This window comes from Pinus tabuliformis, chromosome 7 (assembly GCF_031772625.1).
Source record: "Pinus tabuliformis cultivar Carrire ecotype Pingquan chromosome 7, CPIR1, whole genome shotgun sequence".
In the NCBI taxonomy this organism is placed as follows: domain Eukaryota; kingdom Viridiplantae; phylum Streptophyta; class Pinopsida; order Pinales; family Pinaceae; genus Pinus; species Pinus tabuliformis.
The window spans coordinates 881,648,755-881,675,701 of NC_142293.1; the positions used below are offsets into that span (position 1 = coordinate 881,648,755).

At 33.6% G+C, this 26,947-nt stretch overlaps 1 pseudogene; it reads right to left on the reverse strand.

Moving 5' to 3' along the window:
* The window catches only part of LOC149250425 (serine/threonine-protein phosphatase PP2A-1 catalytic subunit-like), a 66,229-nt pseudogene extending 51,784 nt beyond the window's left edge, over nucleotides 1–14,445 (reverse strand).
* Nucleotides 14,446–26,947: the final 12,502 nt, after the last annotated feature.

The following is a 26,947-nucleotide window of genomic DNA, read 5'->3' on the forward strand; positions in this document are numbered from 1 at the left end:
CTATCAATCTAACATCAGAGGAATCAATCTAAATAATACCATAGTCTATAGTACCTTCTAGATGCCTCAAAACACATTTCGCTACATTCCAATGACTCTCAAGTGGCCTGGACATGTATTGACTTAGCACACTCACTGCATAAGCCAAATCTGGTCTAGTAGTGGTCAGGTAGATTAAGCTCCCAACCAACTATCTATAAAGTGTCGCATCTACCTCTTTAGAGACATCCTCACTTTAAAGTTTAATGTTATGCTATAATGGTCCTGTTGCAACCTTACACTGATCCATTATGAATATTTCCAGTAGACCTTTGATATACTTACCTTGGGACATAATTTTTTTTCCTGAATCTCTCAAGATCTCAAGACCCAAGCAATATCTTAATTCACCAAGGTCTTTCATTTCAAACACCTGTGACACTTTTTGCTTGATTTCTTTAATTAGAGAAATAACATCACCTGTAATAATTAAATCATATACATACAAAGAAATCAAAATTGTGCACCCCTGTTCATCTTTCATGTTATATAGATTAGGGTCATTTTTACTTCTATTGTAGCCAAGTTGCAAAAACAATGAATCAATCCTTTCATACCTAGACCTGTGTGCTTGCTTTAATCCATAAAGAGCTTTCTTTAATCTACTGACTAAATGTTCTTTCCCTTTCTGGACAAACCCCTCAGGTTGCTCTAAATAAACCTCCTCTTTCAATTCTCCATTTAAAAAGGCAGACTTTACATCTAGTTGGTGAATCATCCAATGTTTCTTAGTAGCTAAAGCAATCAACATTCTGATGGTATTTAGTTTAGCTACAGGGAAAAGGTTTCTTCATAGTCAATGCCTTCTTTTTGTGAATACCCCTTTACTACCAATATATCTTTTAATTTATCTATGGTTCCATTTGCATTAATCTTTGGTTTATACAACCATTTGCAACCTATGGTTTATTTCCCTTTATGAAGTTCAACCAGCTCCCAAGTGTTGTTCCTAATTATAGATTCATATTCATGTTCCATAGCTGTTTTCCATTCACTACATTCATTTTCTTCCTTATAACTAGAAGGTTCAACAACATTCCTCATACTAGTTATAAAAGCATTTTCCCTATATCTTGTTGAAAACTAAGCTTTTCTACTTGATCTCCTGAGTGGTGGGGTAGCTTCAAACCTTGTCTGATCATCATTTTCTGGACTTGGCTTGATAGCTACATCATCTTCTTTTCCTTCCTGTTTCTCCTGCTGCTGATGTTGCTGCTACTCATTTCTATCACCTAATTCATCACTTCCTTCTTCCACCAAGAACAGAACATCCCATTCCTCATTGTGCTTATTATATTCTTCATGATCCTACTCATGGAATACGACATATCTACTAACGAAAATCTTGTGAGTAGAGGGATTAAATAATCTATAAGCTTTATATTGTGAACACCACCCTCTAGAGGTACATATGATGGATTTTGAATCTAGTTTTCTTCTGTCTTCCTTTGGAATATGGGAAAATGCTTTATACCCAAACACTCTTAAATGTTTTACTATAGGCTTAAATCCATATAATGCTTCATAAGGAGTTTTAAACTCAAGAATCTTTGCAGGACTCCTATTTTTTCAAATAAAGTACAGTATTCAATGCTTCAGCCCAAAAACCATTCGAAAGATTCTTACCTTTCAACATGCTCCTAGCACATTCCACCAACTTTCTGTTCTTTCTTTCCGTTACTCCATTTTGCGGAGCAGTATGGGGCATTGTGAATTGCTGTAATATCCCATGGTCTTTAAAATACTTGATAAGCTCATCGTTCCTATATTCTCCCCCTTGATCGAAGTGGAGAATTTTTATATGCTTCTCTATTTTCTTTTCAATCATGTTTGTGAACTGCTTAAAGTATTCAAATGTGTGACTTTTCTTACTCAAAAAATATAGCCAAGAAAACTTTGTACAATCATCAATAAATAGTAAAAAATACAATGCACCTCCTAATGACTTTGTTTGCATGGGTCCACAAAGATTTGTGTGCACTAATTCAAGTATGTCTCTTTGTTTCTTCTCTACTCAAATAGGGAATTCCTCTCTATGCATCGTTCCTAATGTAGAAGAATCACAATCATTATGCACCTATTTTAACATAGGAAGATCTTTTAACATTTCCTTTTTCTGAAGTAACAACAAATGATTATATTTGATATGACCAAATCTCTGATGCCACAGATCTTCTGTAGTCAAACTCAGTGTTGTCAAGGCTCGAACTAGTGTTGGTATTACATCGAATTTGTACAGACCTCCTATTTGAATTCTCGTAGCAATAGTCTTCACGCCATCTAACAGATCTTTAATATAACAATTAGGTTTTAAATATTCAACTTTGAGATATTGATCTGAAATAATGGACACAGAAATCAAGTTCTTTGTTACACCGTGTAGAAATTCTCACTATAGATTAAACTGATTATGCAATGTACTAAAGCAAAATACTTAATCTACTTCTGCAATAAAACTTGTGGAAGCTTAATTTATTTTGAGCAAGATCAAACATAACACATATAAAAGAGAAGAATATTCAATCACACATGAAACACAGAACAATACTCCGTGGAAAGCCTCAGCTAAAAACCTCGCTATCTCTGTTATCATACAAGCGGAAATATCTCAGGATTACACAAAGCTTTAGCTCTCAAGCTATCCATATCTCAATACAATCCCTCACTGCTACTCATAGACAGAATAGACAACACATATGCCTTCTCCTCTACCCTCCAAGCCTCCTATTTCCTTGTGCAGTTTTCCCTAGGTCCTCCAGCTATAACCTGTGTGATTCTCACCTCATACACTGCTTTGACCTCTGTAGAAACTATGCAATCCTCAAGGAATGAATTCCTTCTGCATGCAAGATATTTCCTCAGGGGAATATTCTTTCAACTAATAGTACATTGTCCCTGCCTTTAATCTCAACTAGGTCTTTTTCTGAACTAACATGCATGAGTTATTTATGAGAGAATATTCAGTTTTTTGGAGACCACTAGTTGCATGCATGCATACATTAACTAACTAAACTCATAATCAGTTCCAAAAACTGTTTGGAACTAGTCCAACTGGACTTAACTCAGTTAACTAAGCTAAATAATTACAAATTAAATACAACTCATCCTTATCTCCTTAATTAAGGGATAACTGTTGCATGACTTCACAAAGACTTCATGTTTGAATTTCTCCAACTAATTAACTCAAGATGAATTAATTAATTATTTTTCAAACAGCTGGTGAGACTAAATTCAAATTTTAATTCAAGGACAAAATTAAAATTGGAATATATCCTGAAATGCTCTCTATAGCAATGCTATTTTTAGCATTTTTTCTTTCTATTTTCAACACTCTCTCTCAACAAGAAAGGGATTATCTGTCACCCCAATCCTATCTCTATGGAACTCGAATTTACGCTTTGACAATGCCTTAATCAAAATGTCAACATCTTGCTCCTCGGTCAAAATATACTACAAAAACATGATCCTGCTAGCCACACAGTCTCTGAGATGATGATACCGAATGTTGATATGCTTGGACTTGTCATGAAATACTAGATTCATAGAGAGTTTGATACAACTTTGATTATCACAATAGATCACAGTTGGATCCATCCTCTAATCAAACAAACCAACTAGAATTTTTTGCATCCAAATGGCCTCACATGATGCCTGACTTGCAGCCATGTATTCAGCCTCTACTGAGCTGAGTGCAACTGACCTCTGTTTCTTACTGTGCCAAGAAACTGCTGTTGAACCAAGGTTGAAAATTCCTCCTGATGTGCTCTTCCAATCTTATGGAATCCCTACCCAATCTGCATTTGTGAAGCTCTGTAGCTTCACTCCCTTTGACCATCTGTACCATAATCCATATTGAGATGTGCCTCTGAGGTATCTCAAAACATGCTTAGATACCTTCCAAAACAACTTGGTAGGCTGAACCATAGCTTGACTCAGTTGCTTCACCGCATAGCACATGTGTGGTTGTGTGTTCACTAAGTACATCAGTGAACCCACAAGCTACCGATACACAATAGATTCTACTACTTCTCTTGAAGTAGCATCCTCCTTCCTCCAGTTACCTGCTAGATGAGTCTACATGGGCTTACATTTCTCCATGTGGAATCTCTTGAGTATCTCATTGGAATACTTGCCTTGAAACACAAACACTTCCCCATCCTTCTGCCACACTTCCATGCCTAGAAAGTAGTGCGTGAGACCCATGTCTTTCTTCTCAAACTCTCTTGCAAGGTCCTCCTTGCAAGACATGATCAACTAATAATCACCTGTTAATATCAAATCATGAACATAAAGAACAATGATCAACTGCTTACCTTCCACCATGATGTGGTACATGTTCGCATCCGCTTCACTCTTTGTGAAGCCCAACCTGGTGAAGTAGTTGTTGATCCTAGTGTACGAAGCATAAGGTGCTTGATTCAGCCCGTAGAATGCTCTCTTGACTCGGCACGCATGCGACTCACAATCAAAAGCCTCAAAACCTTATGGGTGCTCTATGTACACCTCTTCCTCAATCTTGCCATTGAGGAATGTAGTCTTCACATCCATCTAATGGATCTTCAACCCATCTATGTTGATAGTGCCAACATCGATATGATAGATGAGTACCTTGCTACAGGGGAAAATGTCTCATCATAGTCGATCCCCTTGATGTGTGAGAAACCACGGGCAACAAAACTTGCCTTCTATTTCTCCACGCTACCATCAGTAGCTTGCTTTACCTTGTAAAGCCAATGGGAACTCACAACTGACTTGTTCTCTGGTCTTTGAACCACATCCCAAACACTGTTCTGAACTATGGAGTCATACTCCTCCACCATAGCATCAACTAAAATTGGTTGTTTCACTTCTTCCTCAAAGGGAGATGGCCTAGTCTCAATACATTCCCAAACAAGGGCCATGTATCCACTATACCTATCAGATGACCTCCTTTGTCTCCGCTGAGAAGATGGTTCTCTCAAATTCTCTCTCGCATCCAACAACAATCTGCCAGCTTCTCTCGTGCACTTCCACCCATCTCTGGAAGACTCTGCTTGAGTGGATGTCTCCACTCCTGGAACCTCTGCATGTGGCTGCTCCGCATCAGTCTAAGGCTCCTCCTCCTTAAGATCCAAAAGTTCCTCCATAGCCTGTATTTGGAGCTCCCTCTCAAGGGAAAATTGCATGGCCTTCTGCTCATCAAAATTTAGATTTCTGCATAGCACTGTCCTCCGACTAGTAGGCAAGTACACCCGATAGTTGTGAGGTGTGTCAGTGTACCCCACAAGTATCTGCAACTCTACTGTTGGCTCAAGTTTCTTCCGAGAATCCTTGGTCACATGGCAATAAACCGATGAGCCAAAGATCCTAAAGTGACTCACATCTGGTCTCTTCCTTGAAAATACTTCTTTTGGTGTCTTCATCCCAAGTATGTGATGTGAGCTTCTATTTTTCAAATAGATCAATATGTTCCATGCCTCAGCCCATAAATGAAGTGGTAGGCCTTGGTCATGCAGCATCGCTTGATCTACCCCCACAATTGTTCTGTTCTTCCTCTCGGCCACCCCATTCTGCTATGGGTTATGAGGTTCCTTCGACTCCTGTTTAATTCCTTTTGCTACACAGAAGTACTTAAAATCTTGAGAGAAATACTCTCGACCATTGTTGCTTCTCAAGGCCCTGATCTTCTTCCCTGATTCCTTCTCAACCAAAGCTTTGAACTCACAAAACTTTGAGAAGGTTTGATCCTTCTTCTGCATGAAATAGATCAAAAATTTATGAGGAAAATCGTCAATGAAAATCACATAATACCTTGATTTAGTGGTGGAGGCTGTCGATAATGGTCCACACACATCTGTATGAACTTTCTCCAAGATTGCTTCTATTTGACTGCCTCGATCCTAAAAGGAAGATTTTGCATACTTACCCAAGGTACAACCTTTGCATGTGTCCACTTGCTCAAGTTTACCTTTGGGAAGTTTGGTAGAAATTTGCAGCATTATCTTCAATGCCCCATGATGCAAGTGTTCCAACCTTCTATGCCATAGCTTGCCAATATCTTGGCTTTGCACCAATTCTACTTTGGAACTCAATGCAGCACAATCATCTACCTCCAACTTGTAGAGAATCTTTCCTCGAATCCCAATCCTCTTAGTCTGACCTGGGACTATGTGTCTTAGGAATGCCTTTCCTTTACTGAAGACTACATCATAGCCTTTGTCTTCCAACATCGTGACCGATACCAAGTTTTTCTTTAGTACAAGCACATACTTTACATCAGTCAGGATCAGAGGAGCTCCATGCTCCCTCTGAAACACAACCGTACCTTTACGTGAAACACGGTACCTTCCATCATCATCCATCTCTATGTGCATCTTGAGGTCTTTCTCCTCCAAGGTACTGAATAAACTCTTATCGTCGGTCATCAGGAATGAGTCTCCACTGTCCAAGTACCAAACACAACCCACCATCGATGAAACCATGCATGCGATGAGGGTGAAATCCAATTCAAATTGTGAGGTCAGTGCCTCACCTTCTAATCATTTCGAGGATCCCTTCTTCGATTTCTTTAATGGACAATTAGTTGCATAATGGCCCACCTCATGACAATTAAAGCATCTCACTTTAGATTTGTCAATCTTCTTCCCTCCATGGGAAGAACTCGATTTGGAATGGGAAGCCTTCCCTTTCCCTTTCCTCGCCTTACCTGGTAAGGCTAGATTTTCTTCATCATCGTGCTTAGATGAAGAACGATCACTGGTACTCCTCCTAATCTCCTCCTACATCATATCCGACCACGGTCGTTCCCAATTTGGTAGTTTCTCTCCTCCATTTACTGAGTCCTGGTAGCTATGCTAGCTATTAGGAATACCGAGGAGAGCAAGACTCACCATATCATCATCGACTATTGTGATTCCTACACTTCCAATCTCATCTTTGCAGGTGGTGAGCTTGTTCAGGTATGTAGAAATCGTGTCACCCTTTTCACACTTGATTTCCAAAGCTTATCCTTCAACGCCAGTTTCTATTGGTGGTTGTTGTTTTTATATAGGTCATTCAATGTCTTCTACATTTAGAATGGAGTCTCCTTCCCATGGAGACTCGAGACAATATGGTCTTGAACTCCCTCCAGAAGAATACTCCTTGCTCTCACCACACATTTCTTCCATTTCGCCAATTCTGGGCATTAGCTGCTGCTGGCTTGGGGACTTCTTGATCAATGAAGTCCTTCAAACCATTATATTCTAATACCACTTCCATGCTATGTAATTCAAGCTACCATCCAGGGCATACTCAAGTCTCAAGCCATTGAACACCATTGGTGAACTTGGAGATGTTATAAGAAATCAATTTTGTACGTGTAATCAAGAACTTCAAACTTCGAAATTTTCCCTTCTCAATATGCTATTCACAACTCTGATCACCTTTGTTGTGATACCATGTAGAAATTCTCACTATATATTAAACTGATTATGCAATTACTAAAGAAACATACTTAATCTACTTCTACAATCAAACTTGCGAAAGCTTAATTGATTTTGAGAAAGTTCAAACAGAACACATATAACAGAGAAGAAGATACAATCACACATGAAACACAGAAGAATACTCTGGGGAAAGCCTCAACTAGAAACCCCGCTATATGTATTATCATACAAGTGGAAATATCTCAGGATTAAACAAAGATTTAGCTCTCAAGCTATCTAGCTCTCAGTACAATCCCTCACTGCTGCTAATAGACATAATAGACAACACATATGCCTTCTCCTCTACCCTCCAAGCCTCTTATTTCCTTGAACAGTTTTCCCTGGGTCCTCCAGCTATAACCTATGTAATTCTCACCTCACACACTGCTCTGACCTCTGTAGAAGCTACCCAATCCTCAAGGAATGAATTCCTTCTGCATGCAAGAGATTTCCTCATGGGAATATTCTTGCAACTGATAGTACATTGTCCCTTCCTTTAATCTCAACTGGGTCTTTGTCTGAACTGACATGCATGAGTTATTTATGAGAAAATATTCAGTTATATAGAGAAGACTAGTTGCATGCATGCATGTATTAACTGACTGAACTAACAATCAGTTCCACAAACTGTTTGGAACTAATTTAACTAGACATAACTCAGTTAACTCAGCTAACTAATTACAACTCATCCTTATCTCCTTAATTAAGGGATAACTTCCTCAATCAAAGGCATAACTATTGCATGACTTCATAAAGAGTTCATGCTTGAATTTCTCCAACTAATTAACTCAATATGAATTTATTAATTATTTTTCAAACAGTTGGTGAGACTAAATTCTCCATTTTAATTCAAGGACAAATTAAAATTGGAAAATATCTTGAAATGCTATCTATAGCAATGCTATTTTTAGCATTTCTATTTTTAGCATTTCTTGTTGCTAATTTCAACACACTGGGCACATACATGACATTATGAATTTGTCTTACAGTACCATTAGGTAAAATGGTAGTCATCAGTCACACCATTCATGGCAATTGTTAGTAGATCTGTATCTACAACTGTATCACCAACGTCTATGAATTTTTTCTTTAGATATTTGATCCTTGCTATGAAGGCAATAGATATTTCATTCTCCTCCATCTTTAGGGATAAGATCTTGCTCTTCAGGAACAAAAGACGATTTGTATTCATGATCTCATACAAATCCTTCAATATTCTCCAAATTTCGCTTGCCAATTTACATTCTCTAATATGTGATATGTTGTAATCTTTCACTAACATCTTCAACAGCGTCCTTTCTTTACATTTTCACTTCTCCCAATCTGGGCTCGATGTTGATCGAGCTACTGGCTTCTGCTTATCCCCATTTGCATTCGTCCAAGCACTCTGCACTTCCAGCAAAGTCTACATCTTGAATTTCCAATTCGCATAATTGGAGCCATCGAGCTTGTTATGCTCAATCAAGTATGCTTCAATCATTTGATTATTCATCTTGGTGATTAAAAAATTTGACAGGTAAAAAAAAATATATGTTAGATTTACCCTAGATCTTTATGAAAGACAATGTTTGTGATAAACGGTCTCCAATACTATTTGATCCCGTAGTGCACATGCAAACCACCATGGCTTCCTTCACGGCCTCTACCACGACCTCCACCATGACCTCCTCTCGGCAAACCTCGAGCTCCACAGAGACTTCTATCGGCAGCCACCACCAAGATGTAGCCCCTTTTTTTGTTTGCAAAGTTGACACGATTTAGCACGAAAGATTCACGATGTTCGACGTGATTGTACAAAAAAGATTCGCGACAATCAGAAAAATAAAAATACGTGCAAGTCTCACAGTGGGATCGATCCAATTTTTCCCCCAAACCACATGACAATTTTGCCTCAGGCACGCCTGGAAAATCCTTCACTCAACGAACAAGTTTCTTAGCCCTGTAGCTCTGGTACAATGTTAAAAGAGATCTTTGAATTAATAAAAAATACCCATTGGTTAGCTCTACGAAAGAGAGTATGAACCAAAAGAGTCTGGCTCTGAAGAACGCTCTACATACTCAATGTACATCAAACATTATATAGCAATCATGGTTTTAGGGAAGTTAGAACCATACCCTAAGAAATAGAAACTAATTCCTATCTTGAGGTATCGTGAACCAATTCACTACTCTAGGATATTCTCGATTATCTCTAACAAGTGTTTATTATGGATTAACAATTAACATCACACAATGTTGGTTAAAATTTGATTGATTGGCTTTTAAAATAAACCAGAGATCCCTATCGAATCTCATGATTAATTTGGATGCAACAAAATCATAATGCATGTGGCGATAATGGATGACTAATTCAGTCAACTACAATAAATTGTTGGTGTTGAATCACACATAATCGAATTGGATCTAGATATAGAGATGATCTCATATGTATTGTATTGTTGTCTTTGAATTTGGAATGAGATATAGTAGGGTTGAATTAATAATCTAATTAATAATTATGTCAAGAGGAGGTGTTGCTTTAGGTGTTGTTGTAATGTGATGTTTCAATGTTACCTTAAGTAAATATTTTGAAAATTTTAAGTGAGTTAAAATAAAATAAAATAAAAAATATTATATATAATAAAATTAAATTTACTTTAACTTTAAAATTTATCAAGTTTTTCTCATCAAATCATTTTACATGTTCTACATTCAAAATAAAGAATTGCACTTTTACATAATTGATCTTTTTAATGCTTTAGGTTTCCAAATTATTGTAAATATAGCTATTGATTTGATGAAGGTTTTTAAATCAAAAATATGAAAAATATATTTTAGGGTTTCAATGCGCCACTAAAACATTATGTAATTGAATTTGATGAGAGAAAAATTGTGTGTGGCAGGTGATGGAATTCTATCATAGCATGACACAGTGCGAATAGCATCTATTGAAAATCATATGGATGATACAAGCTTCAGTTTAAGTAAAAGTATTCGGAAAACTTCCCACCATTTAAGAAGTCCATAGTTAGCCCGAATATATGCTGATTTAATATAAATAAAATATATTTTCTAATTTTTTAGGTTTATAATATTAAATATCTTGGAAAAAAATATGATATTCTATCTACATGAATATTGACTTCTATCTTTGGAATTCCCTTTCCTGACGTTTGTCTCATTGCTATTATTAATTATATGATAAATCTAGGTTTTCCACTCTTCTTCCTCTACTATGCCACTAGATATAACAAATCGAGCTTAGTTTTCTATCTTGGGAAAATGTAAGTTGCTGTTTAATACATATTGTAAGTTTTCCTTCTATGGTTAATATATTTAATTTATAAATTGTTTAAAAAAAATAATAATTGAATTAATTAATTATATTATGTTTACAAATAAATCTATATAATAATATAGTGAAAAATATAATATTAAGTATATTATGACTTTATTCTAAAAGGATTTGGAGATATTTGGCCCAATAAACCTATATAAATAATGTAACAAAAATATAATAATAACTACACTATGTCTTCATTTTAAGTGGAATTTGAGATATTTGCTTATCTGTCTTTTGAGGGTTGACCCTTTCTCTCCAAAATAATTGGATTGAATTGGGAGAGATAGGAAGAGAGGAAGGAAGAGCAAGTGAAAGGAAGAGAGAGAAGGAGATGGGGGAAAGAGATGGATATGGAGGAGATAGAGACAAATGTTTAGAGAGAGATGAAGGGGAGAGATAGAGGGAGGTGCTAGAGAAATGGATAGAGAGGAATGAAGAGATGGAATACTCGAGAGAGATAGATGGAGTTAGAGGGAAAATGGTGTAGAGAAAGAGACAGGGAGTGAAAAGGGAGAGATGGAGAGAGATCGAAGGAGACAGGGGAGTGGGGGAAAAGAGACAAAAGGAGGGAGAGGGAGAGGAAGAGGGAAGGAGAGAGGAAAATAGTGACAGTGGGAAGGAGGGGGATATAGATAGTTATGGAGAGAGAGATAGTGTGTTTGCTTAGAGGTGTGAGATAGAAAGAAAATTAAGGAGAGATGGAGGGAGATATAAATATATATAGCGAGCAAAGGCTGAGAGAAGAAGAGAGAGGGAGAGATAGATAGATATGGGAGAGAGAGAGAGAGAGAGAGAGAGAGAGAGAGAGAGCATGTGTGTTTGAGGGGTATACAGAGATGAATAAGGAGAGATAAAGGGGGATATATATATATATATATATATATATATATATATATATGGTGGGGGAAGAGTGGAGAGGGGGAGAGAGGGAGGGTGGATAAAATGTCATTCACTAAAGTATATACATTGATTTCAGTGCACATGTCGATCCTAATCCTATGTGACTGATGGCACTCGATGCATTCACTTTAGTGTAGTTGTTGATTTTTAATTTTATCTGATTTCTTACACTAGATGAATTTATTTAAATATAGATGTTTATTCCTAATCCTATGTGATTGATTACATTGGATGCATTGATTTTAGTGTAGTCCTCGATTTCTACTTTTATTTGATTTCTTGCACTAAATGCTTTGCTCTGAGTGTAGATGTTGATTCCTAATTCCATTTGATTGTTTACACTAGATGCATTGATTTTCAATGTAGATGTTTATTTCTATTCTCATTTGATTGGTTGCAATCCATGCATTGATTTCACTATAGATGTTGGTTTCTAATACTATTTGGTTTCTTGAACTAAATGCATTGATTTAAGTGTAAATGTTGATTTCTAATTCTATTTGAATGGCTGCACTAGATGCATTGATTGTAGTATAAATATTGATTCCTGATTTGATGTAACTAGACATATGATGTATATTAATTTAGATGTAATTAGGTTAATAGAGTGCATTGATTTCAATATAAGCGCAAAAATAAGTTATTGATGACGTACATTGATTTTTGTGTTATAGTAATTCAACCATAAATAAAATACTTTAATTTCCATCTTAAATATAATGTTCACTTACTTGAAATGTTTATTTTTAAAAACTTAAACTATTTGTAATTGACTACATTCTTACTATTCCCATTTTCCATCATCCAACATTGTTAGTAAATTTGCGTTTAAATGAGGTGATATAAAATAACAACCAATGAAGCTTAGTTGGGGTTTAACACTCCATAAGTCACAATGATTGAGTTTGGAGAGCTAATATTAATATTTGAGAGTAATAGAGACAAGGTATGATATTTAGTACAATAGATTGAATGAAAGATTTGAATAGGTGCAACGCTTCCAATACTCGAACACACAAAAAGAATCACACTCAAAAGCTCTAACCAAATCAAAAGTCTTAAACTTCTACATACATTTCTACATCCTACATGCCTCATAGGCTCACCTTAATTTATACGAATGGATTAGAACCCAAGTAGGTTCTAGATCCCTTAACAAACTCCAACAATATCTCTCTTTATCCCTAAAATCTCTCATCCAAATCGTTATCCCTAGATAAGAGCTAACTAATCCATAATCCTCTCAAACCTCCCACAATACTCTCGAATATTCTCCTATTTATAATAATAATAATAATTCTCTCTTAAAAACTATACGAAAATACAATAAATAATTAAATCCTAGCTTTCTAAACTAACTCCTATAATAAACAATTGACATAGGTTAGATGCTCCTCCATGAGACTCCCAAAGTTGAAAACATTCATGATCTCCTGATCATGTGATTTCATATGATGATGAAAAGCTCCAAGTTCCCAAACCTTAATTTGTAATTGTCCAAATGATCTACACCTTTTTTGTTGCTGCATGTCTACTATCTTTTGGTTCATTTTCCTTTCTTCAATCATTTTCAAATTATAATTAATCATTCCTTCTGCTATTAGTTATCTCCATATGGATTGTCACATCATCAATTTTCACAGTTCTTCAATCACAGAATCAATTTTTTGCTTTCTCATGGAATCCTTTTGTCTCAACAACTTGCCTAAGATCTTACCTGAGATCCATTCTCTGTTGCAATTTTGCACATTCATTTTTAATCTGCTGGCTACTCATGTCAACTTTTTCTGCCATCCATACATCCTTAATGTCTTTGAAAATATCTTCCTGTGCAATTTCCATCTTCTGATTCTTATCTTCAAATTTACTTTCAAGAAGTAAATTGTCTGTCATCTTTCTAACTGCATACTCATCCGCCTCTTCTATGTTAGCCAATATATTAGGAATTTGGAAGCTAACACATATCTCTGTCCCAATCAAATCTTAAGACACTCCCTCAATTATTACTGCAATCACACTCTCATACACATGTTCTTTTAGCAAATACTCTAGCAACTAAATTTCTCTTTGACACCTCACAAGTACTTCATCATGATGTTTTTTATAGTCTTCAATAGGTTCTTCGTCTTTGAGTAGCTTCCATTCCTCTCTATTCAATCCTATGACTATCTTCTTTTTGTCCTAAGACAAATCTACCTCACTTCCTTCTTCAACAAATTTTGCATTACTGTCGTTTTGTAATCCCTCTTCAAGAGATATCATTGTGCCATCTTCTGCCTTAGCATTCTTCCACAATTTTTCTTCAACAATAACATTATTCCAATTCATTGGCTTACCTCTCTGACACAATTTTCCTTCATTCTTCACCAGAATAATATTCTGATCTTCCATCTCCATGACAGCTTTAGATGATTGTCTTCTCCCATTAAGTAACTCATTTACTCTGAGTAACTCTTCCTTCAGTTGAGCATTCAATCTACACTCCCACTTCACTTGCAATCTATGCCATTTGAATTTTCTTTTCATAATCCAACCATACCTCTGGTCTTCCTTATTCCTCTATAACATATCCATCAATAACTCAAGACAGAATTTTATCTCAACTTTCTCTATGTAAATCTCTTCTTCATTCCTTCTCATGACGTTTCCCTTGGAATTTTCCTTCTCCTTTCTATGGCTTCTCCCCAATCCTCTTCAATGAATATCAACAGTCACCTTCTCCTCCTCTGTGAACTCCATCTGTTCACTTATGGACTGCATTCAATCCCCTTTTCAGCAAGCCTTCATACTTGCCATCCAACAATGCAAGTTTTCTCTCTGTGCTTGACCTCTTGATATCTTTTGGTTCTTTGTCTTGGAACCATCTTCTGAGCAACTCTCTTGCTCCTCTTTCCTTCTGTAACTTAAATCCACTTTTCTTGAGAACACTCTTTTCCTCTATGTCTAACCTTTAGCTAGAACATTTAGGTTCTTCACCACTTTCCTTCATAGTAACCACTTACTTTGTCTTAAGAGTGCAACTCGTTCATAGTAGACTCCACACACAATAGATTTATTTTATGGCCAAAGATTTTCCTCTATTTGAAAGTGCCAAATTCCAATGTAGACTACAAATGAAATACAGTTCTGTAGCTCACATTACATCAAAATATATAATTTTCCAGGCTATGCAACAGCTTCTCACACAACCGATGATCCAATGCAACAAATCAACCAACTCGGTGATAAAGTGTACTACTCAACGTTCCATGTTGCACATGCATCCACGTTGTTTACAAATCTTTTATTAGTGCTTCCAAAATGCCAATCAAATCGATATGAGCATAAAGGAATCAAAATTATGAAACTAGAAAGCTAATGATTCGTGAAATTTGCAAGAGGTGAAGCCCAAGACTGCATATCTGAACTCACTGCCACACAACCCACCAATCAAACTGTACACATTAGACATAAAAACCACCTATCTTATAGTATGCTACCATAAGAATCTAACGTATCGTTAGTTAGATTTAATTTCAACGCCTCTGCTTCAATTAAAGACAATGCGAGCTTCTAAAGAGGCATTTTGCTCAAGAGTGCCATTTCTCTCCGTACTTCTCCCCTCACGATCCTCGAACATTCACACCAAAAATATTTCTCCTCGGTTTGAAATCAAGTTTTGACTTTTCATAAAAACTCACATGACAAGGTTTCAAAGCCTTTGGAGGTTTCATAGTAGCCACGCCCACACAGATATCCTCTAATTGGTTTCTTCACACAAAAATTCTCACAAGTCGTTCACCTTGGACAAAATATACGATGCCTGAAAAATAACTTCAAGTTTGGACATATCATCGGCTGTCTTTAGCACCACAGCATTCAACTTTTTCACAGCATCATGAACCACCATATCACGTATAGCATGCCTGAAGACTGTAAGACTTCAACTCCTTTGTAGTATCTTCAATGTAGTATCATCTACCTTCCGAACAATATGTCTCCAATCCACACAATGACGTCTCACAATTTATTGCAGTACTAACCGACCATGATAGAATCCTCACATACATGAAATCGCAGATCACGATTTCACAATGACGTTACACAGATCCAGTTTGACGCACATGTAATCGTTAAAATAAATCTTGTGTGAACTCTCTACACACTTCATAGTGAGCTCCAAATGACCGATTTCTTTCCAAGCTCAAGATCTACTTCTCCAGATAGACGGGCAGTGTATGCGAACAAGAGAAAATGCGCTTATCTTCTAATAGAAATGGTCTATTGATAAACAACCATTGCCCCACAAATGTTAATAAACCCAATGCTTCCTACAATTCTTCCAACAACGCTCTTTGCAACGGAATCTCCATCAACGATCAAAGGCACAGCCTGCGATCAACCAACTTATGAACCTTTCCCAAGATTAATTAAAAGCACAACTAATTTAAAAACCACACAATCTCACTCATCTCTCACCGTAGCTCTAATATCAAAAATGATGCAGCGCTTCCAATACTTTGAACACTCTAAAAAAATCACAGTCAAAAGCTCTAACTAATTTAATCAAAAGTCTCAAACTTCTATATACATTTCTACATCCTACATGCCTCATAGGCTCACCTTAATTTATACAAATGGATTAGAACCCAAGTAGGTTCTAGATCCCTTAACAAACTCCAACAATATCTCTCCAGATCCCTAAAATCTCTCATCCAAATCCTTATGGCTAGATAAGAGCTAACTAATCCATAATCCTCTCAAACCTTCCACAACACTCTTGAACCTTCTCCTACTTACAATAATAATCATTCTCTCTTAAAAGCTACATGAAAATGCAATAAATAATTAAATCCTAGCTTTCTAAACTAACTCCTCTAATAAACAGTTGGCTCCTACATCATGAATGGTCTATGATTTAAAACGCCCTTTCCATATGGTCCATATGAAAAGGTAGAAAAACTATTCGTTGTGTCAGTAAGAACAATAGATTTGTAATTGAATACATTCTTATTATTCACATTTTCTATCACTCAACACTGTTAGATTGTAACTTTTCATTTGAATTTTTTACTGGACCATATTTCAATAATCAAGTTATTAACAATCTCTATCATCTCAAAAAATTGAGGTAATTGAGAAAATTTAATATTAAAGTGACCAGATTAATATTAGACATATTCACCATAGCAATTGGATGTTCAATCATTTTTCTATGGCCACGCATGAATGAAACCATCATAGATCCATGTTAACCCTTGATCTATCATGTGCTGAGAGGGACCAAATCCCTGGAGGTGCAAACCTTCTTTCTGGAGTGTAGAACTTGAGGAAAGGTTTGCACCTCGAGGGATTTGATCACTCTGAGCACATGATAGAGACATGGTTAATATGGGAGGAAAGGTTTGCACCACAAGGGATTTGATCCTTCTCGATGTATGATAAATTTGGGGTTAAGATGGATCTATGTTGATTTATAAGAAAGGAGAGAACTAAATGACCCCAATTTTAATGAGTTGTTTTTGTATGTTGTTTCAACAATCTTAACGAGTGAATTCTATTGACATAGAGATATATATTTTTCCTTATAAACATCAGTAAAAATTACTCTCAACTACAAATTGCTTTCTTTATCATATAAAATTGTTATATACATAAATACTTCTGAATTAGAAATTTAAAATCTTATCCCATAAAAATGCCAGGTTGATTAGAATAAAACTAATTACGTAAATGATATATATTTATATATAATTACGTAAATGATATATATATAAATGGAATTCCATAGCTTCCCTTTCCTATCCATATTGAAGACAATATATAAATGGAATTCCATAGCTTCCCTTTCCTATCCATATTGAAGTTGATCGATACCAAATTAAATAGCATATAAATGGAATTCCATAGCTTCCCCTTTCTAGCGATCTTGGAATTCATATATACCAAATTAATCTAGCTGTAGGTCTAAAGTCTCCATGGACATTTTTTATTTCTTATAGATAGGATTGAAGTATATTCATTCAAACAAGAGTATAAATATCATGCTGAAGAGGATCAAGAAAAGCAACATCAGTTACTCGTCTTTTACATTCCTAGCAAATCAATAGTTTGGAGTCCCCTAAACCTTAAATTTTTTTAACTCCTTGCTTATTACAAAAACAGAGGGGGTTCAAAAATATGAGAATTTATATTTCATATTTAAGTTTCATTGTGCATGATGTCTTTAGAGTATCAGCATAATGAAAAACACTACCATATTTACACTATGCAGATTGAAGTAGAGAAAGGGACACCAATACCATTACACAGAGTCCTCATAATGGATAATTGTATTAAATTATTAATCTTGATTCCATAATGGATAATTGTATTAAATTATTAATCTTGATTCTTATAATTAATGTACAAATGGTTCCTTATATAACTGTATATGACCATAAAAATCATTTCATATTTAAGAATTTATTTCAAACCAATTCCATAATTATCTCTATAATATATCCATGAGTATCTCTATGTATCTTTCCATGAATCCCTCAATTAATCTCCATTCATGGCTTCTATCATTTCTCTTCATTTCCATTCATATGAATGGAAATGGATGGCCGAGAGACTTTCATTGTATGGTTGAAGTAAAACATCACCTTTGATTTTGCCGGCATTTTAATTGGTCCGTGATTGGCATGAGGTTAAATTTCATACAGGGCTTTCTATCGTTCCTTCTGATTTAGTTCAGATACCGGTTCTGTACTTTTAGCTAATCGAAAAAATTAGTTTGATTTCCTCCGCTATAGCCTAGAGATTGATAAATGATATATCATGATGTCGTCTTATTTAGAGCTAATCGAACAAATACTCTGATTGTTGATGAAAGCTAGCCTCATTGTCTTGCCTAATTAATCAAAATAGCCTCATTTTTTTAGTATTTCTTTTTAATCAAAATAGCCTCTTTTTTTTTAGCTATTTCTTTTCATGTTATTTTTTTTTTATTCGATTTTTTTTTTACCCAAAGTCAATATGTCATTATTTACACAAATTTCTTTTGCAGGGAGAAAAAAAACCCTTTTTCCTGAGAGGGAATAAACAAGACATTGAATAGTCTGGAATATAATGGCAGGGGAACAAAAAATAAATAATTAATAAGCGTCCATTAAAAAAAATTACAGTTTTTTTCGCAAAAAGATGAGATCTAAAATTTTTTATGCATAGATTTTAGTTGAAGAAAGGGAAAAAAATGTAAATTAATAACTTGAATAATAAAAAATTGCGTCGAACAAAAATTTATTTATTTTTTGCAAAAATAACAGTCCAGCAGAGGAAAAATTTAAAACGAGCGTCCAGGAAAAGAAAAATGTGAAACCTCCTATAAAGGGTTCTTTAAAACTACAGACGTCCATACGTCCATAATTGAAAAAAAGGCCCGCGACTTTGGGCATGCAAGTGCAAAGCAGAGATAAACTTTGTGTTTCTGGAACCCCGTTGATGAGACCAGCAAACCCTACACTAGGAAACCTCATCTAGGGAACCCTAAGTTGGAAACCTTATCTAGCAAATCCCTGGTGAGAATCACTGGGCAGGACAGTGAAAAAAACGAATCCGTGAGGTAGAAACCCTAGATTCGGTGTCAGCCCTTCAAATTTGGCGGCGGCAACAGAGAAAATCCTTGTAGGCACGGCCGATGTTGGTACTGGTCCTCTCCTATCCAGAGTTGTGCCGCTCGTACCATCGTTGCCCTAATCAAGAACTCAAAAAGCCATAACTATTAGCGCTTGGCATATGTCGCGGCAGTAGAGGAGTGTTAGTGAAATAAGCTTTAAAATACTTCACCTGGTTTGTGTTCGGGAGGGGCGACGATGGACGAATGGTCGAAGGAAACGAAAACATGGCGATGTGCAACATGGTGTGAAAAAACCCTGTTGGTCTCGTCTGTTGTCTATTCGGCGGCTTGACGGAGGTCAAGGGAAACGCGTCGTTGCATGCAGGTAGACCTGCCGGCTATGCTGGATGAGCTCCTCTCTTAGCCCGGGCAAACGTCGCAAATGTCGCGAGGTGGTGGGGAGGATAGAGGAGGTATGTAGGTCAACCGACAGAGGATTCTGTCTACTGGCAGATGAGAAGGGAGGGGAGGTGTACGACAGATGAGAAGAAAGGGATGGGCGGAAGCTGGACGGCTGCCACGTTTCTGTCTAGAAACTTCAGAGGGCAACACGGATTTTATATATAATTTTAAATTAATTGAATTGCCTATTAAAATTTTTTAGGTTCAACATGTAAATAATAATAAATTTAATTTAATTGCTCTTTTATCTTTTATCATATATGAATATAGTGATTTTGATTGATCAGACATGAACTCCATGTTATATTTTTACTCTTCTACTCTTGTATGCATGCTACACTTTGCTCTCATTTGTGGTGTTATGTATATCTGCGCTGGAAGTTGAATAACTATGCTTAGAAAGGCTCGACATAGCTCTTATTTATTTATTTAAGTGGAAGTTGAATAACATCAAGGTACTTTAATAAAGCGAAATATTTTTAATGTTACATATCTGCCCAATTTAATGAATCTATTTTATATATTGAAAACATTTTATATCAATATATTTAAATAGTTATATATTAGAGTTCAAAATCAAAACGTGGTGATCGATCGTTATGTATGAGAAGAGTATAGTGTGAATTGGCAAATTATTAACCATTAATGGAGTTTCTGAAATTCCAATTTTTTTTTATATATTACTTGCATATAGTTATTGTATTTTCTATGAATTGCTTGCCATCAACAATTAATTTATTTATAAATGGATTGTCATTATGTGAAATGTATTTATTTATATGTTTATTGCATATTGATATTTTTTTATTTTGGAAAAAATATATATAGCAATATATTTTTTTAGTTTTTTTGGTTAATTATTTTATTTTTAATTATTTAATTAAAAATATATTTAATTATAGTTATATAAAATGAAATATAATATTTAATTATTTAAAAATAATTATATAAAGAAGAAGAAATGACACTTCATCAAAAGTATATCACCAAATTTAAATGAAAAACAAAAATTTTGAAATATTATTTTTTCAATATTTTTACATTAAATTAATATTTTCCTCTTACTTGCATGTTTAACTTGAATTAATATAAATTAATAAATAAATAATTGAACATCATCCGCTAAAACATCTATATTATTAACATTTTTAATATCATTTATATTAATTATTTATATATTATTAAAATTTAGAATTAATAATAATTTATTTTCAAATATAAATAACAATAATAATATAAACTATATAAATTGTTACTATATAAATTGCTACCTATTTTTCATAATTAAAAATTTCTTAAATTAAATTTTAAATTAATAACTAATAATTATTATAATTAAAAGGATAAAAAATCTTATAAATTCATTAATAAAACAATAATATAAAATATATTCAAAAATCAGAAGTAATGACATTGATATATCAAAAGAGTTGTAGTTGTTACCTTAAGTGTAAAAACAATGTTATTCCAAAAGAGTCTTAAATCGAATCCATATGACAAGACAAATCTGGTATATATTTAACATTCAAACCAATCAAACCAACTCTTAAAGTTATAATAACATCCCAAATCAAATTAACCCTTAATCACACACCACTTATAGATATCCCCCAAAAAATTAACCCTTAAAGTTATAATAACATCCCCAAACAAAATTAACACTTAATCACACACCAAGATATCCAAAAACATTAAAAGGACTTGTTTAAGTAGGCCGTAATTTTGTTGATTATTTATTTTCTTTAGGAATTTAGTATTTAAGTAGGCCGTAATTTTGTTGATGATTTATTTTCTTTAGGAATTTAGTATTTCTTTTTTTAAATATCTGGTAACTAGAGTGCCTAAATCAATCTACACCTGACCATTAAGTCACTATTGAATGAAAATTGAATATCACAACTATAATAATTTACAAATTCTCAAAATAAATTTATTTTAATTTGCTTATATTGAAAGGTATATTATAACAACTAAATTATCAACTTCTTATAAAGTTAAATTAATTTATTACAAGTCGTTAGGGGCAGTAATTAATGTAAACCACACAACATGTCACATTTTTCTCCTCTATTTTATTCTTCAGTATGTTATTATCTTATGGCATTTCATTTTCAACATGTGGTGCAATTGCTAATATATTCCCTTGAAATGTGAAAAAAAGTATCTCAAAAAAAAAAGTATTATAAATCTCATATAAAATTGAATCAATATCTTATAAAAGTAGTTTCTCACTTCCATTCCAAATTATCTAACTCCCTATGCAAAAACATGATACATTCTTCTTCTTAGATATGGAAGCTTCTTCCACTCAGCACATTCTCAAAGTCACCCATTAATATTAAAATTAGCTAAAAAAAAATCAAAGCCCAAACCCTCATTTAACACTTAAATAGAGAAATTATTTAAAAATAAAAAACTAGCACTCACAACCAAGTGAAAGTTTTCATTAATGTCTACTTTTACAATTTTGCAAAATAATGCCTGGGCAAATTTGTTTACTATTGCAACCATGAAAGACGTGACACAACAAATATCTAATCCATTTTAGGCTATTCGAGACAATGTGTTGGAAAAAATTTAAAAACATGTTGAGAATGTAACTTTTAAAGTATGATGCAGCCAAATTATCCTCCAATTTCAAGTCAGTATAATAGTAGAATAGAAAAATTGAATGTGGAATAAAACTCCTAAACAATGATCTCCAAAAAACTTCTTCAACCAAATACAATCAATTTAATCTTATTTTGCAACAAACTTCTTCATCTAGATACAATCAATTTAATCTTGTTCTATATGCTTATTGTATGTGAAATTTTCTTATATTGTGAATAAATAATCATTTTCTATTAATATAATAATGATGGCTTAACACTATATTTTCAGCAAAATAATTCATCAATGAAATACATCCAGTATTTAAATTTGAAATTGATCACCATGCTTCATTCAACAGAAACAAGCATAGAAATATTTGACCATACATATATTCTTTACTCAGCAACTTCTTCCCTTATAATAAATATGAATATGGAATAGAAAAATGAAAATTAATAATTCCATGGTAGAAAAATGTACAAATATTGGACTATACATATCTCCTTTACTATGCAACTTTTCCCCAGTTTAAAGATATGTGAATCCATGCTAGAGGAACATAAATCAATATAAAACACATAGTAGCGAAAAAATATTATTTTTTCCCTCTCCTAAGTTTGGTTGTAAATAAGTGATCTATAAGATCTATTCAATTATTGTATAACGCTAATCTGATCATTTTTTTATGTTGGTTGGCAACCATGACTCCAATAGTACATATGGGAAGAAAATATGACATAATACTCTCACAATTTGACTATATTGTCAAATTTTACTTGCATTTTTTTTTGTTATTTTTTATAATCCTTAACTTTCATTTAATATCCAACCAACACAATTATCGTCAAATATTTGACTCTATATTATTCGTATATCACCATAATAATTGCATTTGTTAAATATCTGATAATAATTGAATTCTTATTAGATATTTTGACTAGCTCAATTATATATTTATCATAATACCAACATTTGACGAAGTCAATATTTTTTCACATTAAACTACATCTATTTGCTCAACAGCCGTCAACATTCCAACAAAAAGGCGATATATATCTAATGGCTATTTTTTTGGTCAAAATAGAAAAAAATATATTTTTAATTTCATTACAAATAATTAAATGTTATTGTGATTGATTTTGAAGATAATCATCACTCAATGTTTGGTAAGGAAAAATGTCACAAAACATTCCTCCAACGGGGAACGAGACACAATATTCACATTACAAGCTTCGGGTGATGGAGAATGTTATTTTCCTTGCAAAGAATGTAAGGGCTATAAAAGGAGGAAAATTTTAATAAAAATAGCTAAAAGACATTGTATATAGTATAGACACTTTGAAGGAAAGAATTAAAATAACCACTTGGTAAGTTATTTATTATATGTATTTATATTGCAGATTATTTTTGTAAATGTTTATATGTTAAATGTAGAAGAAAAATAATGTATTATTTTTTCTTTATGGATATATTCTACGTACACAACAAATTGAGAGTAAGTTAAGAAGAGAAGAAGTAGACATAAGATGTATATTTTAAGCAGGGTTTAGGGTAGGGTTTACATGTTAAGAAGTTAAAAATTTAGGGGTACAAGGTGTAAGGGGTTAGGAGTTAAGATTTTAGTGGTTTAAGGATTAATAAGGCTATATTGGTGCTTAATGGTTAAGGGGTTAGGGCTTAATAGATTAGGGTTTAATTTAGGTTTAGGGTGTTTATTTCCGAGGGGATTCAGAGGCATCTTAAGATGATGATACCATAACATCGACAAAGATAATCTTTCAAGCATACTACAATTGTATTGATTTTCCATTTGAAAGAATAGCTTTACTGAATGCTATTGGCTGCTAGAATTCACTCAATATTGACATCCATTTGAGCTTCAACTTATGTGAAATGAGTCATCATAATAAAAAATATCCTCCTTGATATGTTCCATGTCATTGGAAATGTGTATGCTACAACATATGATTCCTTTGTACTTTTTCTTAAAAGATGAAGTGGAAGGAATTTCTTCCTTTAGGAGACAAATTTCTTATCAACGAAGTTGGAGTTTTATGTCGAACTTAAGCTTACTACAAACATTGAATATTAAGCCAATGAAACATATATTAGATTATGAACCAATATATCCTTTCAAGTTTACTTCCATTTTATGTCATTTTTGTTGGGAACTATACCTTACTGAATCTTAATGAAAATTTTCCAGTTCATGGTATTTTTTTTCATTAAATACAATTAATAAAATTTATTTTCCAATGTTAAGGATTGACAAGTTAACTCAATTATAGGTGATGCAAACCTAAAATATGTGTAACCATTTCAAGTCTAATCTTAATCCTTTCCTTTGATGTTCTCCTCCAAACCCTTCAACCTCCTCTTATCCATTCTATTTCAATTTAGAAAGCATGTCCAATGGCCAGAATGCCATTATAGGAAAAAATATTAAATACATGAAATACTTTTCTAAACACTATGAATAATTTCAAATGGAAAGAGTTCCTTACATTTAGAAAATGGATAGAGCTCAACATCGATAACAAGCATTGGATTAACAAATAGAGGAAATATTAATAATAGTAAAAAATTAAGAGAGGGTTTTGTAGTTCAGAATATAGTATGTTTTTGCTATTGGTTCAGCATATTGGACATTTTATTCATGATTTTCTCAAAAAAATACTCAAAAATTATAACCATATTTTAAAATGAATAAAAAAGAAATGTAATAAAAAAAATTAGCAGATAAATCTTCTAGTATATATTTTTCATTGAAATGTACAAGAACACAAATGTTCATGTCTTATTAATCCTCAAATTGCATACTAATTGTTTAGTCATTTACAAAGGAATTTTAGCTAGATTGAAACCCTCATAATAGTTGGTTGAGCCTTGTGTTGTTTAGCATTTGCATGTAATTTTTTCTTTGATGCTCCATTGGAATTTCATTTGTGTGACAATATTCATCATTTATTTGTTTTCTTTGTTTATAAATCCTAACTAATCTCCCTTTTGTCTTTGACTTTGTTTTATTTGATTTCCTATATTTTGTTTTTGATTGTTTGTATCATTTTGATATTTTTATATACATTAATATTACTTGATTGTTTGTAGTTATAAAGAAACAACACCCTTGGGCACTTCCCATGGAGAAAGACATGGTTGTACAAGGACTTATTGAGGAACATGGGGCTAATATCAAAGATCAAGTTAATGATCCTATCGAAGAATATGATGATGCTAATAACATCGTTGAAAAATATCGTAAAAATATATTGATATATGAGACATTTAATAATGTTGGAATGGAATTTGATGACGACAATATCAATATTGTTTTTGACATATTTGCACTAGAGAAGGAAAGACAACCTCTTTATGAAGGCTCCAAAAAAAGTCTTATAATTTTTGTATTATTGTTGGTGAACATAAAGGTTATCAATGGTTTGTCACACACTCATGTCACACAATTCCCAAGGTATCTAATATATTTTGTCACATTTAGTACATGCTGATAAAGATTTTCTTTTTTCCTCTATTTTTATTGTTAGTTGATCATCTGTATAGTTTGGATGGAATATGTATGGTTAATATTCTTTACAATCATTAACAAGTTTTTTCTAATTATGTTGTAAATTGTTTGGTAAATTTATGTTGCCACTATTGACAAATGTTTTACCTCACACATATTGAGATTTCAATTCTGTTATGAAAGATAGTTGCAATGGAGTATCAAGTTATTCATGTATGCCCTACTGATCTTATTTTGTATTATGGAGAACAAGTGTTGAAAGAATAATGCTAAAAATTTAAAATTAGTAGATATGAAAGAAATAAAGTAACAAAAAGGGTGTATCACAAGGTTCTTTGTTATATTCCCATTAATTCCATGTTTGCGGTAATTGCCCAAGAGTAAAAGTGTAGCACGATTTATGGATTACCATGCAAAGAACACAAGTAAATATGTGTTCTTTGAATGCCTATTGTTGGGTTTTCCTTTAAGAATATAGAGGAATTGTGGCCACATTTTAAATTCAAACCTCATAATATTATGCTTTCGTTGGAAATTGGTGATGCCAATCCATTTAGAGAGCCTAGATCTACTTACTCAGTGTGACCTATTTTTGTCATCAACAATAACATTCATCCACTGATGTCAATAAAGAGGGAGCACATAATGTTGGAAAGTATTGTTCTAGGTATTTTTTTAAAATATTTTTTTAACACCGTAAGATCTTATTTGTCCTGTTTGTTTCGTAATTATGTTTTATATTTTTTTGTGTAGTCATATATATTCAATTATGTGTTATAATATGTTTGATGTTTTTTATTTACTCATATATGTAGTAATTATGTATTGTATGTTTTATCAATTAACTAAGTACCAAGTCAAAGATATGAATGTATATATTGATCCTCTTATCGAAAAGTTACCAGAGTTATGGGAGGGCATAATTACGTGTGATATTTATAGACCAATAGGTGCCCAAAGGGAATTTCAATTCTATGCAATGTTCGTATGGATAATTCATGATGCCATAGGGCTAACACATATCCATAGTATGTTATAACATTACACTACATTTTAATAGTGTTTCATTTTATGAAGTG